The following is a 17,485-nucleotide window of genomic DNA, read 5'->3' as shown; positions in this document are numbered from 1 at the left end:
AGTGTGGACTTTTCACACTCTTGAGCGATGTTGTTATACCAACCTAGTTTCCTTGCGTCATTCCTCTGCCATTGCGGTATGCCTCGGGCACTGACACCCTTGGTCCTGCCTGTTCTCTGCCTGGGGCATGTAGTAGTCTAGTCTCCACAGGGCTGGAATACTTTAGTCTCTTTCAGAGTGTTGGGTTTAGTGTGTGCGTGCTGAATGGTGCTAGTGGCCTGTGATACACAGGAGGTCAGACTAGATGATCTGGTGGTCCCTTCTGGCCTTCAACTCTATGACTGTGTTGCATGGTTGGAGGCTCTCAAGCAAGACAAGCTACTGAACTGGTGCAGCATGAGCAGTTGGGGTGGATAGCCCAGCTAGGTCTCCCCATTGGGACCCTGGTGCCATATGGGTCCCTGCTCTGGATTCCCTGCCTGCTAGCAGGGGTCATCATCCAATAGAGTCAGTCTAAATAAGTTACGATGGAGCAGTGAATGAAATCAGTGAATTGCATTTATCCTTCTAAGTTAGTAAAACTCTAGCAAACCTATGGGAAAAGGAAAACCTGTTCATTTGCTGGCCTGCCCATCTCCAGACGGGAGACCCTTAATAACTCATGAAGCTGTGGCAACAGGTCAGCTCCATGGCCTTCTGAAAATCTGAGGGAAATTACCTTGCCACTAAGGCATGGCGTGACCTTGAATTCCCAACAGTGCAGGAGGAATTCACGTTCCCATCATTCATAAATTCAGAACGGGAGAACTACATTCATGCCAGAAGAGTCCCATCAAATCCTGGGTGTGATGTTTAAGAGCCCCCTGGAGAGGAAAGATAGTCTTGTGGTTAAAGCACAGGCCAAGGAATCCGTGTTCTCTCAGAATTCCTGTGGCACGTTGGGTCCCAATTTCCACAGCAGCAACATTTCTATTAATGTTTCTCTGCTTCAGAGCACTGTCAAGGCCAAAGTTTACAAACCTGGGTGCCTAAGGTTCAGTTCTTCAATCTGTCTCTAGGCACCTAAATAAAAGTGGCCTGATTTTCCAAACAGAGCTGGCCTGGGACCTCAGTGATTCATGGTCTAGCACTTTTAGCAATTTCACCAGGCCATAGCAAACTTTCACCAGGCTGACAGTGGGCTCTGCTGGCGTTCTTCTGGAATGCCGCACTTATCGCCTGCCAGGCAGGAGTTTAGTGCAGTGCTCCCACAAAACCATCCCCTCCGCTGCTCTCCTGTCAGGAGGGGAAAAAAGAAATCGTCAGTACCCTCTATCTCCTTGCTACAACTGCTTCACACTGGGAGTTTACACATCGTGGGTTCACAGTCCACCTCTGCAATATTCTGGTTGCAGCCAAGGAAGGAGACGTGGTGGGAATTGTGGTTCCCAAAGATCACAGACAAGGAATGCTGGGGAAAGGGGTGGGGATATAAATAAGGGACATCAATTGGTTGGACTTTGATTTAACCTAAAGGGAAGGAGTCTAAAGGGGAGGAGGCTTGGCTGGAGCGTGGCTGAACTAATCTGTCAGGGGAGGGGAAATGAGGGAAGGGAGAAGGTGTTGTGGGCCACCCTTAGCAGCCTTCAGTCCTAACTCACCACAGGTGTCGCTCAGCTGGTGGCAGCCACGATGTCACAGTCAGGGCCGGTGGTGAATTACCAAGATGAAGCTTGTTAGTGGAGATAAAGCCCCAGAGATTCCCCACTCCCAGCCCCACCCCACCCCCCACACACACACCAACCTGAAGAGGGATGGGTTCATTTCCCCGGTAAACCCTCTTTGATCAGAGTGAAACGTTGATGATAAAAAATGACTTGGAGGGAGGCAGTTTGCTGTCAAAGGATTCAACAACAGATATTTTCATTTAAAAAAACACCAACACAATAATTCCGTGTTAGGTGAAGGGGGGCGGCTCTTTGAGTCTGCTGGTATTCTGTGCGCTGTTGAAATGAACGACGGCACTCATGGAGCTACTGTCCCATGCACCATCGTTCCGATGGCCTCTGACGCACCAGTGTTTTCCTCTTCTCCCTACAGCAAACAGCCGTTAACATGCTCGCCCTTTCAGTTTCCCAGCTCCATGGCAAGGCTCGTCCGGGGGCCCCCAGCACACCCCTTTTGACTCATGCTCTGCTTCAACAATGCACTTTTTAATATTCTGGAGGGGCAAAAACAACAGGCCTACTATGACACCAAGATAGCCTGAGGCAGAAAAGCCATTTGGAGCCCAGCTAGAGAGATCTGAGTCAGACACTTTCTCCAGCGCAGAGCTGCCAACAATCCCAGCCTTTGTGAGAGCAGAAGAATCACAGCCTATGTGCTCCTCTGGTGAGTCCTCTTTGCCAGAGCAGAAAGGTCAGCAACAGAAGCATCATGGGAAAACATGCAGGGGGAAAAAATGTTCCCTGGGAAGGTGAATCAAAAATAGCCACATGGGCACTGTGGAAAATGTCTCTGGTTTTCCAAGCATCCATGCATGGGGCTCTGGGCATATGGCCAAAGAACCCAGGCTGTGCATTGGAGTGACCAGGCTGTGCTGGGTAGTCAGGAAACCGAATGCACTGGGATCGAGGGCAGAGCATGAGGATGATTCACTGATTAGGGCTAGCCTAGGGCTAGCCTAGGAATTGGGAGCCATCTCTGCCACAGGCTCCCCGTGTGAGTTTGGGCAAGTCACTTAGCTTCCCTGTGCCTTGGCTCCCCATCTGTGCAATGCACTTCCCTGCCTGTTGTGAGGATAAATGCATTAAAAGGCTGAGAGGTGCTCAGATACTAGGGTGAGGGGGTCCATGTAAATACCTTAGCTAGGTAAGATGCAGAACAGCTTTTCAGATAAGAGCCTGGACTACACTTTTGCCAAGAGCCCATGGCAGAGGTGCTGTCTTCTAAATTGCCAGGGGGTGTTCAACACCCCTGCTCCACCTCAGGCTCCGCCCCCACTCCACCCCTTCTCCCAAGCCCCCAACCTGCCCCACCTCTTCCCTCCCCCACCCTTCCCCCACCCCATTCCGTCCCCTCCCTTGAGCACACACCGCCCTCGCTTCTCCTCCTCCCCTCCAGCACCTCCTGCACACTGCTGAACAGCTGATGCACCGGCGGGCAGGAGGCACTGGGGGGAGGGAGAAGAGCTAATTGGGGTGGGCTTCTGGTGGTGCTGAGCACTACGTTTTTTCTGTGGGTGCTCCAGCCCCGGAGCATCCACAGAGTCGGCACCTACTGCCCATGGCCACCCATGAAGCTGAAATCCTGAATTGGAATCAGGATACAGTAAGGCCAGCATTTTCAGACTTGGGTGCCTAAAGCACCAAAATCCATATGCAGGAATCTCCATAAAGGGGCCTGGTTTCTAGTGGCAACTTCAGTAGGAACTCGGGTTGAGCGCTCAGCACTTTGGAAAATCAGGCCATTTAATGCATGGATTTGGATGCTTTAGCCATCCAAGTTAGAAAATATTGGCCTATGACCTCTCTGACATCGCTTCGCAAACAGACGTTCCTATCATGAGCGTCAGTGGGTTGGTCCAGTGTCCCATTTTAATCCTCCTCCAGTGGCGAGTGATCCATGCACAAAGCCTTAGAGCTTATGAAAAATAATTTTCCACAAAAACAATTTGAAGACAATGAAAGGGTTTTGGTTTTTGTTAATAGTTTTAATGGAAATTTTCAGATTTTCATCAAAAAAACAAACAAGCATTTCCCTTTTGTCAAAAACAAACACTCTTTCAGTTAGAACCTAAAAAAGCTTGACAAAACCCAGAAATTTTCTTGTGAAAACTTCCGGGCCTGTCTACCAGACCAAGCTCCTAATGTTGGTGAGGGGGCTTGGTAGAGTCAAAAGTATTCACCGGACCTATGCAAGGTCTCTCCCTGTATTTATAACTGTGCAGCAGTCTCGGGCTCAGTGCAAAGCAAGAAAGGGAACCTGAAGGGCACAGTATCCTACAATGTTGCCAGAAACTCCTCTGGGCCTTCAGTCCTTCTGATGCCATTTGGTGGCCCTGATGCACCCAGTTTATATGCAAGCCATTTGCTTGCTGCTGTCAGTCACTGCTTTTAGATTCCTCTGCAATCCGGTGAGTGCAGAACTCCAGAGACAACCTGTCATTTCCCATCACATCCTTCTGCCTCAAAAGTTCTATTTATACCAGATAGATGAGCGTGGATCTGGGAATTCAAGGTAAGAGGAGTTATTTATGATTTGAATGGCTACCGCTTCCCTCTCAAGGGAACCAAGAGTGGAGGAAAGCCAGTTGGAGTAGCTGCCCTGCTGCCAGGCTGTCAATTATTCAGTCACGGCCAACAGCAGTTGAGACCTGCCAGCCAGTGAAGCACTGCCTGGTTCTAAGGGTCTGAAACAACCAAAGGCAAGTTACAGCTCCTAGAAACAAGAAGGGAGCTCTGGTTCTGGGCAGCACACCACAGATGTCTGTGTGACCTGTCATCATGTGCTGATGTGCTTGGCTCAGGAGACAGCTGTGTGGAGGAGAAAGCCCACAAGTCTGTTGGGACCACCTCTTCTTCAGAACCTCCTCTTCAAAACAGAGGAGAAAAATGCAAACAACCGGGGGGACAGTAGCTTACCCTCCCCACTCTTTTCACTCGGTCTCTCTCGCACACAAACTTTTCTAGGCTCCCTCCCACTCCTCCCAGGGACAGCACGTTTGTATAATTTTTGGTGGTGCCCAGAACAGGTCCAAGTCCACCCTCCGACACCTGCCTTGTAAGCCAATATACAGTAATTCCTCACTTAAAGTCATCCCGGTTAATGCTGTTTTGTTGTTACGTTGCTGATCAATTAGAGCAGTGATTCTCAAAGTTTTTTTTGACGCAGACCACTTGAAAATTGCTGAGGGTCTTGGCGGACAACTTGATGATTTTTCCAAATGTTGTTTGTACCATTAGCTAACTATTGTAACTATTGTAAAGCACTATATGGGATCAAAACCCAAACATGGTGCGTGACTTTCTCCTGGATAGATCCTACCTGCCTCTGACAGACACCCACGATCATGTCTATTTCTTACACTCTGGCAACATGTTTACATGATGGGGGAGTCTATCCTGGGAGGCAGTGACTCTGAAAAAGATTTGATTATCCTGGTGGATAATCAGCAGAACAGGAGCTCCCAGTGTAATGCTGTGGCCAAAAGGGCTAATGAGATTTGCCTGTTTATACAACCAAGGACCACTGGGTAGGAGTACAGAAGTTATTTTACCTCTGCATTGGGCACTGGTGTGACCACTGCTGGAATACTGTGTCCAGTTCTGATGCCCACAATTCAAGAAGGATGGTGATAAATTGGAGAGGATTCCAAGAAGAGCCATGAGAATTATTAAAGGATTAGCAAACCTGCCATATAGTGGTTGAATTCCTTGAGTCTATCTAATTAGCTTAAGAAGGAGAAAGTTAAGGGGTGACTTGACCACAGTCGATAAGTACCTACATGGGGAACAAATATTTAATAAGGGCTCTTCAATCTAGCAGAGAAAGGTCTAACGTGACCCAGTGACTGGAAGTTGAAGCAAGACAAATTCAGACTGGAAAAAGGTACAGTTTTAATAGAGAGAGTGATTACCCATTGGAACAACGTACCAAGGGTTGTGGTGGGTTCTCCATCACTGACAATTTGTAAATCAAGATTGGCTGTTTTCTAACAGATCTGCTCTGGGAATTATTTTGGAGAAGATCTCTGGTCTGTGCGATGCAGGAGGTCAGATGAGATGATCGCAGTGGTCCCTTCTGGCCTTGGAATTGATAAACACCTGTAGCACTTGTCAGGTCAATAATCTCACTGATCTGAAAGGTTTCCCCATCCTGCTGTTACCTGGTGGAGCGAGAAGTTATTTGTGGGGCGAGGTGAACACGCCTCATTCTCTTAAGATTCTCCTTGGGAGAAAGGGAAGGTGGCTTTTGCTTACTGCCCCCTTCAAAGGACAAAATGAGGTAGACTGCCATGCAGAAGGCAATGAGGAAGATGGGTCCTGGCTCAGGGTGTGACAAAGCAACCTTCCTGAGCCATGACCTTTTCTCAGCCTTTATAGATGCCAGACTCTACTCTCAGTTCTATGCATGTGTGAATTAGCCCAGTCCTTCCCTGCTCCTAGCTCACACCACAGGCTCTGGGCTAATGCACATACTCAGCCCTCTTCCGTGCTGCAGTTTGTCTTTTATTGGTGCCTGAAGTAAAAGCAACACAAGAAAGCTCAGCCTAAGGGTATGTCTACACTACGGAATAAGGTCGAATTTATAGAAGTCTTTTTTTAGAAATCGGTTTTATATATTCGAGTGAGTGTGTCCCCACAGAAAATGCTCTAAGTGCATTAAGTGCATTAACTCAGCGGAGTGCTTCCACAGTACCGAGGCTAGAGTCGACTTCCGGAGCGTTGCACTGTGGGTAGCTATCCCACAGTTCCCGCAGTCTCCGCTGCCCATTGGAATTCTGGGTTGATATCCCAATGCCTGATGGGGCTAAAACATTGTCACGGGTGGTTCTGGGTACATATCGTCAGGCCCCCCTTCCCTCCCTCCCTCCGTGAAAGCAAGGGCAGACAATCGTTTTGCGCCTTTTTTCCTGAGTTACCTGTGCAGACGCCATACCACGGCAAGCATGGAGCCCGCTCAGGTAACCGTCACCCTATGTCTCCTGGGTGCTGGCAGACGCGGTACGGCATTGCTACACAGTAGCAGCAACCCATTGCCTTCTGGCAGCAGACGGTGCAGTACGACTGGTAGCCGTCCTCGTCGTGTCCGAGGTGCTCCTGGCCACGTCGGCTGGGAGCACCTGGGCAGACATGGGTGCAGGGACTAAATTTGGAGTGACTTGACCAGGTCATTCTCTTTAGTCCTGCAGTCAGTCCTATTGAACCGTCTTATGGTGAGCAGGCAGGCGATACGGATTGCTAGCAGTCGTACTGTACCATCTTCTGCCGGGCAGGCAAGAGATGAGGATGGCTAGCAGTTGTATTGTAGCATCTTCTGCCGGGCAGGCAAGAGATGAGGATGGCTAGCAGTTGTACTGTACCATCTTCTGCCAAGCAGCCATGAGATGTGGATGGCATGCAGTCCTTCTGCACCGTCTGCTGCTAGCCAAAGATGTAAAAGATAGATGGAGTGGATCAAAACAAGAAATAGACCAGATTTGTTTTGTACTCATTTGCCTCCTCCCCTGTCTAGGGGACTCATTCCTCTAGGTCACACTGCAGTCACTCACAGAGAAGGTGCAGCGAGGTAAATCTAGCCATGTATCAATCAGAGGCCAGGCTAATCTCCTTGTTCCAATAAGAACAATAACTTAGGTGCACCATTTCTTATTGGAACCCTCCGTGAAGTCCTGCCTGAAATACTCCTTGATGTAAAGACACCCCCTTTGTTGATTTTAGCTCCCTGAAGCCAACCCTGTAAGCCGTGTCATCAGTCGCCCCTCCCTCCGTCAGAGCAATGGCAGACAATCATTCCGCGCCTTTTTTCTGTGCGGACGCCATACCAAGCCAAGCATGGAGGCCACTCAGCTCACTTTGGCAATTAGGAGCACATTAAACACCACACGCATTATCCAGCAGTATATGCAGCACAAGAACCTGGCAAAGCGATACCGGGCGAGAAGGCGATGTCAGCACAGTCACGTGAGTGATCAGGACATGGACACAGATTTCTCTGAAAGCATGGGCCCTGCCAGTGCATGCATCATGGTGCTAATGGGGCAGGTTCATGCTGTGGAACTCCGATTCTGGCCTCGGGAAACAAGCACAGACTGGTGGGACCGCATAGTGTTGCAGGTCTGGGACGATTCCCAGTGGCTGCGAAACTTTCGCATGCATAAGGGCACTTTCATGGAACTTTGTAACTTGCTTTCCCCTGCCCTGAGGAGCATGAATACCAAGTTGAGAGCAGCCCCCACAGTTGAGAAGCGAGTGGCGATAGCCCTGTGGAAGCTTGCAACGCCAGACAGCTACCGGTCAGTTGGGAATCAATTTGGAGTGGGCAAATCTACTGTTGGGGCTGCTGTCATGCAAGTGGCCCACACAATCAAAGATCTGCTGACATCAAGGGTAGTGACTCTGGGAAATGTGCAGGTCATAGTGGATGGCTTTGCTGCAATGGGATTCCCTAACTGTGGTGGGGCCATAGACGGAACCCATATCCCTATCTTGGCACCGGAGCACCAAGCTGGCGAGTACATAAACCACAAGGGGTACTTTTCAATAGTGCTGCAAGCTCTGGTGGATCATAAGGGACGTTTCACCAACATCAACGTGGGATGGCCGGGAAAGGTACATGACGCTCGCATCTTCAGGAACTCTGGTCTGTTTCAAAAGCTGCAGGAAGGGACTTTATTCCCAGACCAGAAAATAACTGTTGGGGATGTTGAAATGCCTATATGTATCCTTGGGGACCCAGCCTACCCCTTAATGCCATGGCTCATGAATCCGTACACAGGCAGCCTGGACAGTAGTCAGGAGCTGTTCAACTACAGGCTGAGCAAGTGCAGAATGGTGGTAGAATGTGCATTTGGACGTTTAAAGGCGCGCTGGCGCAGTTTACTGACTCACTTAGACCTCAGCGAAACCAATATTCCCACTGTTATTACTGCTTGCTGTGTGCTCCACAATATCTGTGAGAGTAAGGGGGAGACGTTTATGGCGGGGTGGGAGGTTGAGGCAAATCGCCTGGCTGCTGGTTACGCGCAGCCAGACACCAGGGCGGTTAGAAGAGCACAGGAGGGCGCGGTACGCATCAGAGAAGCTTTGAAAACCAGTTTCATGACTGGCCAGGCTACGGTGTGAAAGTTCTGTTTGTTTCTCCTTGATGAAACCCCCCGCCCCTTGCTTCACTCTACTTCCCTGTAAGCTAACCATCCGCCCCTCCTCCCTTCGATCACCGCTTGCAGAGGCAATAAAGTCATTGTTGTTTCACATTCATGCATTCTTTATTCATTCATCACACGAATAGGGGGATGACTACCAAGGTAGCCCAGGAGGGGTGGTGGAGGAGGGAAGGAAAATGCCACACAGCACTTTAAAAGTTTACAACTTTAAAATGTATTGAATGACAGCCTTCTTTTTTTTGGGCAATCCTCTGTGGTGGAGTGGCTGGTTGGCCGGAGGCCCCCACACCGCGTTCTTGGGCGTCTGGGTGTGGAGGCTATGGAACTTGGGGAGGAGGGCGGTTGGTTACACAGGGGATGTAGTGGCAGTCTGTGCTCCAGCTGCCTTTGCTGCAGCTCAGCCATACACTGGAGCATACTGGTTTGGTCCTCCAGCAGCCTCAGCATTGAATCCTGCCTCCTCTCATCACGCTGCCGCCACATTTGAGCTTCAGCCCTGTCTTCAGCCCGCCACTTACTCTCTTCAGCCCGCCACCTCTCCTCCCGGTCATTTTGTGCTTTCCTGCACTCTGACATTATTTGCCTCCACGCATTTGTCTGTGCTCTGTCAGTGTGGGAGGACAGCATGAGCTCGGAGAACATTTCATCGCGAGTGCATTTTTTTTTCTTTCTAAGCTTCACTAGCCTCTGGGAAGGAGAAGATCCTGTGATCATTGAAACACATGCAGCTGGTGGAGAAAAAAAAAAAAAGGACAGCGGTATTTAAAAAGACACATTTTATAAAACAGTGGCTACACTCTTTCAGGGTAAACCTTGCTGTTAACATTACACACATAGCACACGTGCTTTCGTTACAAGGTCGCATTTTGCCTCCCCCCACCGCGTGGCTACCACCTCAACCTTCCCCCCTCCCTGTGGCTAACAGCGGGGAACATTTCTGTTTAGCCACAGGCAAACAGCCCAGCAAGAATGCGCTCCTCTGAGTGTCCCCTGAAGAAAAGCACTCTATTTCAACCAGGTGACCATGAATTATATCTCACTCTCCTGAGGATAACACAGAGAGAGAAAGAACGGATGTTGTTTGAACGCCAGCAGACATACACTGCAATGCTTTGTTGTACAATGATTCCTGAGTACGTGTTACTGGCCTGGAGTGGTAAAGTGTCCTACCATGAAGGACTCAATAAGGCTGCCCTCCCCAGAAACCTTTTGCAAAGACTTTGGGAGTACATCCAGGAGGACCGCAAATGCCAGAGCAAAGTAATCCTTTCACATGCTTGCTTTTAAACCATGTATAGTATTTTAAAAGGTACACTCACTGGAGGTCCCTTCTCCGCCTGCTGGGTCCAAGAGGCAGCCTTGGGTGGGTTCGGGAGGTACTGGCTCCAGGTCCAGGGTGAGAAACAGTTCCTGGCTGTCGGGAAAACCGGTTACTCCGCTTGCTTGCTGTGAGCTATCTACAACCTCCTCCTCATCATCATCTTCTTCGTCCCCAAAACCTGCTTCCGTATTGCCTCCATCTCCATTGAAGGAGTCAAACTACACGGCTGGGGTAGTGGTGGCTGAACCCCCTAAAATGGCATGCAGCTCATCATAGAAGCGGCATGTTTGGGGCTCTGACCCAGAGCGGCTGTTCGCCTCTCTGGTTTTCTGGTAGTCTTGCCTCAGCTCCTTCAGTTTCACGCGGCACTGCTTCGGGTCCCTGTTATGGCCTCTGTCCTTCATGCCCTGGGAGATTTTCACAAAGGTTTTGGCATTTCGAAAACTGGAACGGAGTTCTGATAGCACGGATTCCTCTCCTCAAACAGCGATCAGATCCCGTACCTCCCGTTCGATCCATGCTGGAGCTCTTTTGCGATTCTGGGACTCCATCATGGTCACCTCTGCTGATGAGCTCTGCATGGTCACCTGCAGCTTGCCACGCTGGCCAAACAGGAAATGAGATTCAAAAGTTTGCGGTTCTTTTCCTGTCTACCTGGCCAGTGCATCTGAGTTGAGAGTGCTGTCCAGAGCAGTCACAATGGAGCACTCTGGGATTGCTCCCGGAGGCCAATACTGTCGAATTGTGTCCACAGTACCCCAAATTCGAACCGGCAAGGCCGATTTAAGCGCTAATCCACTTGTCAGGGGTGGAGTAAGGAAATCGATTTTAAGAGCCCTTTAAGTCGAAATAAAGGGCTTCTTCGTGTGGACGGGTGCAGGTTTACATCGATTTAATGCTGCTAAATTCGACCTAAAGTCCTAGTGTAGACCAGGGCTAAGTATCAAAAGCAGTGGAAGCTCCCTAAAAGTGGGAGGGGGGGGGCCTGAACCGTGACCCTTATACCCCCAGCACCACCCCGTCCCCTTCATAGCCAGTATCTTTACCAGGATTTCTTTTATATCAGAAGTGGCTTGAGGAGGCGTTTTGTGATTTGCACTTTTCCTCACTCTTGAGCGATGTCAGTGATAATGGAACCCATCTTGAATTCCCGACCTTCTGCTGAACATATAATTTCAATGGATCTACCTCCTGTTTAACGTAGAATCAAAAATGGCCGAAACAGCTCAAATAAATCAAGAATCCACATGAATCATTGCTCTAAGCTCCAACCTTTGATTGAGTCTCCAACCTGTTTGTGAGAAGCTTGGTTATCTTTTTTCCTCCATGCACCTCTCTGCACCATCTGAATGGTAGGTTAAGACGCCTGTTCTTGAACTGGTCAAAAATTTCAAAAACTTTTATTTTTCTATACGCTTTTTTCGTCTAAAGTTTGAATGTTGGCCCAGAAAAATCAGCAACCAACCAAATAGAGGCAATGGAAATGTTTATTGAAATGTCTGAGGCTGCTCTGTAGCTGGTTGAAGTTTTACAATTTTTGAACGATTTAATCACATTTTGAAAAAACGGCACAAGATTGTTTTTTACTGGTTTGTCAACTGGCTTTACAATTCTCGTGAGTTTTCTGACTCAACTCAGCAGCCCCAAGAGGCTCAAAGAAGCTGGACCCATGGTTCTGAAACCCAGCGAGAGGGGTGGGCCGCAGCCTGAGTAAGAATATCTACACTACTATTTTTAGCCCTGCAGCATGAGCGCAGTGAGCCTCAGTTGACTTTGAGACACTCTGCTGCCAGGGTCTTTTTTGCAGTGTAAACATACCATTCGATGTTACCCAACTTACTGCAGAACAGTTTGAAATTCACCCACTGATAGTACCAATGTCTTAGAATGACAAACAAGCTGGTTTTGCCCTGGGCTTTGCAGTCTGTGCCTCCATGACTTTAGGTTGCAAAAGATCTTCATTCATTCAATCGAACTAGAACAGTGGAAGAACTGTAAACCCATTTATCAATGAGGACCTGCCCTTTCACTAAGTGCCAGAGGCCCACACATTGAAAGGAGACATACCCAAGGATGAACTGAATCAAATCCAGTCCCAAAGGGGCCTAACATTCAACGAGGTTGTGTTTGTACAATCTGTTTTTGTTGTAGCAATTGCTGTTGATACAATACCTGATAGATGGGAAGCGGTTAGTTAAATATATCACTATGCTTGGAGCAATGCAAAGCATCATTTCTAAGACTTCCATTCAGTTTAAATTCAAACAGAAGCGAGCAACCAAAAAAATCTTTTCTTTATAATTTTAAGATTCTGCAACAGCCACAGAATTGATTTGAAACTTACAAATGCTTGGGTATTTTTAAAATAAAATATTGGAAAATCAATTCCTCTACCAAATCTCATAGAGTCTGTTTCTCCAGCAAGATAACATCCCTAAATTTGAATGGAAAGGCTTTCCCTGCATTCCCAGTACTGCCTTTTTCTTAATAGCTTTATTGCCATCAATTCATGCAGAACCACACAATCCTGAAGTGAGATTTTGGAAGGTAAATGGAAAGCATAGCAAAAAAATGACTCTAAAAATCCCTAGATCGGAATAGGAAATGAAATCCTTTCTTTAGGCTTCTGGATCATTGCACAGAGAAGATCTGATTCCCAATTACAATTACATTTGATCACATTCTATAGTACTTGCCAATAAGGGAGGTGACCTCGAGCTAGTCATGAAACTTTGCTGGGCCTAAGCTTTCCTTTCTGAAAAAGCGTAATGCTTGTCATCTCCCTCCTTAGGAGCAAGATAGGACAGTGTGAAGTACATGGTATTATTTAAGACCAATCACTGGAAGAGATGAGCCTAGAACTCCCAGCCTCTGGGAGTTGTTTGGCTGTTTATTTTTGTGGCCATTTTTGGTGGTTAAACTGAAACCTCTGAAAAGAATGAAATGAGGAGTTAAGGCAGTGGTCCCCAAACTTTTTATGTTGCAGGGGCCCCCTCCCACCTGTAATGTGATCTGTCCACACCCCACTGGGAGCCACAGTCGGGAGCCGGGTCACGGTCGGGGCCAAGGTCAGGACCAGAGCTGCATCTGGGGCCAGGAATGGGGCTGTGGTCAGACTTAGGGCAGAAGATGGGCCAGGAGCCGAGGCCGGGACACAACTGGGGGCAAGGCTAGGGCTGGGAACAGGGCCGCGAACAGGGCCGCGGTTGGGGCTGGGAGCAGGACTGTAGCCAGGAGCCATAGCCAGGGCTCAAGGCTGTGGCTGGGTGGGAGCAGAGCTAGGTGCAAAGCGGGGCTGGGTGGCGCTCCACGCCACCCATCACTTGCTCCTCAGGTCAAGAGTCCTCTCCGCCCCTGGCTCCACCCCGCTGCTTCTCTCTGCCCCCTGGCTGGACCCCAGTGCTTCTCTGGCTCCGGGCAGTCTCTGCTTCCCACCACCTGTGGGGCCCCGCCTGTCTCCCCGGAGCTGAACTGCCTGGGACTGGTGCAGAAGCCTGGCCAGTCTCAGCCAGGTGGAGGAATGGTGGGAGAGGGTGACAATGTGGGGGGCTTGCCTGAGCCCCTCCAGGCAAGTGCGTCTTCAGAGAGCCCAGCCAAGGCAGGCCCTGGCCTGGCTGTGGGGCCGGAGTGATTCCAGGCCCGGGGACCAGCTCTGGCTGTGCTGCTGGCTCAGGCCGGCTGACAAAGTCACTTCCCAGCAGGGCCGGTGAGTGCGGCCAGGAGGCAGGGCGTGGGGGAGTGGGTCTCTGGAGGGCCTGGGGTGCGGGGTTGTTGCTGGGCTGTGAGGGAGCAGGGAAGATCTTTGTGTGTTGGGGCACTAGGGAGTGGGGTCCTGTGTGGGGTGCTGGGCAGTTGTGGTGGTGCTGTGGGCAGGGGGGCGCAGGGCAGGGCTGGTGTTGTGCATGCACCGTGCATTTGTGGCGGGGGGTGGGGGGGCGCTAGGCATAGTGGGTCCAGGGAAGCTCTGGCCATAAGGAATTGTGGCACGGCATGGGCCCGCCCCCAAGGGGAAGGGGCATGCTGGCAGCACAGGGCTGGGCGGGCCACTGTGCGTCTGGCAACTGCCGGTTGTAAATAAAGTGGAGCAGGCTGCCCCTGCCATGCCATGCCCCATTGCCTCTGGTTGGCCCCTCACTCTGGGGACTGAGGTCCCCGTGCCATGCTCCATTGCCCCCATGGGGGCCCACAAATGTGTTTGGTGCTGGGCCCACAAAAGGTTAATCCAGCCCTGTCTACAATTGGAACAAAAGTTGCACAAAGTATATCATGTAAGGCGTCAATGGAAGAGTTATGACTCGCTAAACATGATTATCCTGTTTAAATCCATGTATTATCACTGTATCTGAAGTTATTAATATTGGTTATATTGCTCCCGGGGTAACACCCACAAGGTAATATCTGCACTGAAGCCAGGCAGCTAGGTGTTAATGACCCATCAAAGGCAATTAACTCTCACAATGGGCCATAGAAGAAACTCATTCCGCCCAGATGGCTCTTCCTATGGACACCTTAGCTTCCAGCTGGCCAATGGCTGCCCCTGTGAGTCAGCAAGCCATGTAAGGGCAGGTGACTTGCTCATGTGCATCCTGTGCCAAGTAATTTTCTATAATGTGATATATGCCATCATGTGCCAGCAGTGCCCCTCTGCCATGTATATTGGCCAAACTGGACAGTCTCTACGCAAAAGAATAAATGGACACAAATCTGACATCAGGAGTTACAACATTCAAAAACCAGTAGGAGAACACTTCAATCACCCTGGTCACTCAATAACAGACTTAAAAGTGGCAATCCTTCAACAAAAAAACTTCAAAAACAGACTCCAACGTGAAACTGCAGAACTGGAATTAATTTGCAAACTGGACACCATCAAATTACGCCTGAATAAAGACTGGGAGCAGATGGGTCATTACAAAACCTAAATTTACCATACTAATTTCCCCCTACTGTTACTCACACCTTCTTGTCAATTGGTTGAAATGGGCCACCTTCTTTACCACTACAAAAGTGATTTTTCCTCCCTTGGTATTCTACTGTTAATTGAATTGTCTCGTTAGACTGACCCCCCACTTGGTAAGGCAACTCCCATCTTTTCATGTTCTATGTATATATATACCTGCTCCTGTATTTTCCACTCCATGCATCTGATGAAGTAGGTTCTAGCCCGCAAAAGCTTATGCCCAAATAAATTTGTTAGTCTCTAAGGTGCCACAAGGACTCCTTGTTGTTTTTTCTATAAACCGTGCTGTGAGCTTTGATTTGGGACAGTAAAATTCCAAGGACATTGCAGAGGGTATAAAGAAAAGGAGTACTTGTGGCACCTTAGCGACTAACCAATTTATTTGAGCATAAGCTTTCATGAGCTACAGCTCACTTCATCGGATGCACCTTGAAACATCCCCCTGTTGCCCCTTTCCTGCCCTGATTGTCTGGACTGTGGACTTACAACCAGGGGTGAAAGTAAGTCAAGTGAGTAGGCTGAGGGGGTCAGAGCCAGCTCCAGCCCACCCTGTAAGGTAAGTGCCCCCCTCCTTCTCCTTCCCCCCCGGGGTAGCAGTAGCAGCCCGAGGCTATTTAAAGGGCCTGGGGCTCCCCTGCTTCTACTGCCCTGGTCCTTTAATTAGCTGCCTGAGCTTTGGGGAAGCGGAGGGCTCCAGCGGCTATTTAAAGGACCGGGGCGGCAGAAGCAGCTGGAGCCCCGGCCCTTTAAATAGCCCCTGGAGTCCCCGCTACCCCAGGGCTCTGGGGGCTATTTAAAGGGCCTGCGGCTCCCCTGCCTCTATTGCCCTGGTCCTTTAAATAGCCCCCAGAGCCCTGGAGTAGCGGCGGCGGGGCTCTGGTGGCTATTTAAAGGGCCGGGGCAGTAGAAGCAGGGGAGCCCCGGGCCCTTTAAATAGCCACCGGAGCCCTGCAGCTGCTGCCCCAGATCTCCAGCAGAGGGGCTCTGGAGGCAATTTAAAGGGCCTGGGGCTCCAGCCACTGCTGGGAGCCCCAGGCCCTTTAAATTGCCCCCTGGGGAAGCCGGGCTGCCCCAGTACGGTGCACTGGCTCTTGCCGGTACGCTGTATCGGGCGTACCAGCTTACTTTCACCTCTGCTTACAACTAAAAGGCGATATTTGAATTATGGACTGAGGACCTTCCAATCTTTTGGAAGCTACTAGAGGACTTTACAAACCCAGCTGTCTATAACATCACTGCTCCAAACCTGCTCTAAGAACTTTGCAATGATTGCATGTGGGTGATCTCTTAACCATTTTAACTCTCTTCTTCTTTTCTTTATAAATAAACCTTTAGATTTTAGCTACTAAAGGACTGGCAGCAGTGCAATTATTGGGTTAGATCAGAGTTATATATTGACCTGGCTGTGTGGCTGATTTCTTGAGATCAGAATAACCCTTTTTTGATTAAACTGGTTTTCAATAACCACCCATCATATAGTCTTGTGTCTGGGTGGTGAAATAAGGGCTGGGGTGCCTACGGAGCTGGCATTTTTGACTTGGTTAGCCAGTGTGGTGAGATCCAAATTTACGTTTGTTACCGGCTTGGTATATCTAATGGTAGAATATATAGCAGTATGGGGTGAGTCTGCCCTATGTTTCAGCATTTTGTCCTGAATCTGGTATTCTCAGCTGTGACCCACTGAGGCTCGGTGACACACAAATATAAATTGAAATAAAAAGTTTGACAACAGAGCCTGAGTCCTGCCAGACATGCTCACTTCACTCTCTTTGGCCTGTCAGTTTGTCTCCAGGTAGGGTGTAGTTCCCAGCTTTACCCTGAATGACTTTTTCAGCAGCACTTGCCCCAAGGGGAACTGGATGCCGGACATTAGCTGAGCTCAACCCTGAGATCAGTTTGGGGCGGACTGAACCCCAGGTGTGTGCAGACCAGATCTAAGAACCGGAAGATTTTGATGTCACAGGATATACAGAGGGATGTTGTATCTTGAAGATACTTTGCTCAAGCAACCTCAAATTTGAACCAATAGCCTTAGCCCAACCCCATGAGGCAGAGTAATTTTCAATACAACCTGCATAATCCTGTGGATCTTAGAGCACCTAGAAAGCTGGCTGTTAACCAGTAAATGAGAACCTTAATTCCAGTAGAGCTTCTGCTTCACTATAATATGGCAGCCATCTCAAACACTCAGCACTTGTTTCACACTTTTCAGCCTTAGGTTTCAAAGCACTTTACAAAAGTAGGTAAGTAGTATTAGCCCTAATTTACATATGGAGAAACTGAGGCACAAAGAGGTTTGACACAAATTCACCAAATAGTTCCCAGAGAAAAATAATTGGGACTTAGATGCCATTCACAAATGGCCAGAGGAGGCAGCATCCTTATAACTTTTAGCCCA

The 17,485-nt window shown here is 49.2% G+C and overlaps 1 protein-coding gene across 4 annotated transcripts in view; it reads right to left on the bottom strand.

The window, feature by feature from the left end:
• The window catches only part of RXRG (retinoid X receptor gamma), a 116,266-nt gene that overhangs the window by 67,216 nt on the left and 31,565 nt on the right, over nt 1-17,485 (bottom strand). The window contains exon 1 of one of the 4 annotated variants that reach the window (XM_084636413.1): nt 659-712. The exons of the other annotated variants lie outside the window; for them this stretch is intronic. The gene's annotated coding sequence lies outside the window, so the exon portion shown is untranslated. Of the gene's footprint in view, nt 1-658; nt 713-17,485 lie in introns of those variants that run through there. 4 annotated transcript variants of the gene reach the window in all.

The sequence above is a fragment of the Lepidochelys olivacea genome (genome assembly GCF_965140295.1).
Source record: "Lepidochelys olivacea isolate rLepOli2 genome assembly, chromosome: 8".
Lineage (NCBI taxonomy): Eukaryota > Metazoa > Chordata > Testudines > Cheloniidae > Lepidochelys > Lepidochelys olivacea.
This window is presented reverse-complemented; position numbering and strand designations above follow the sequence as displayed.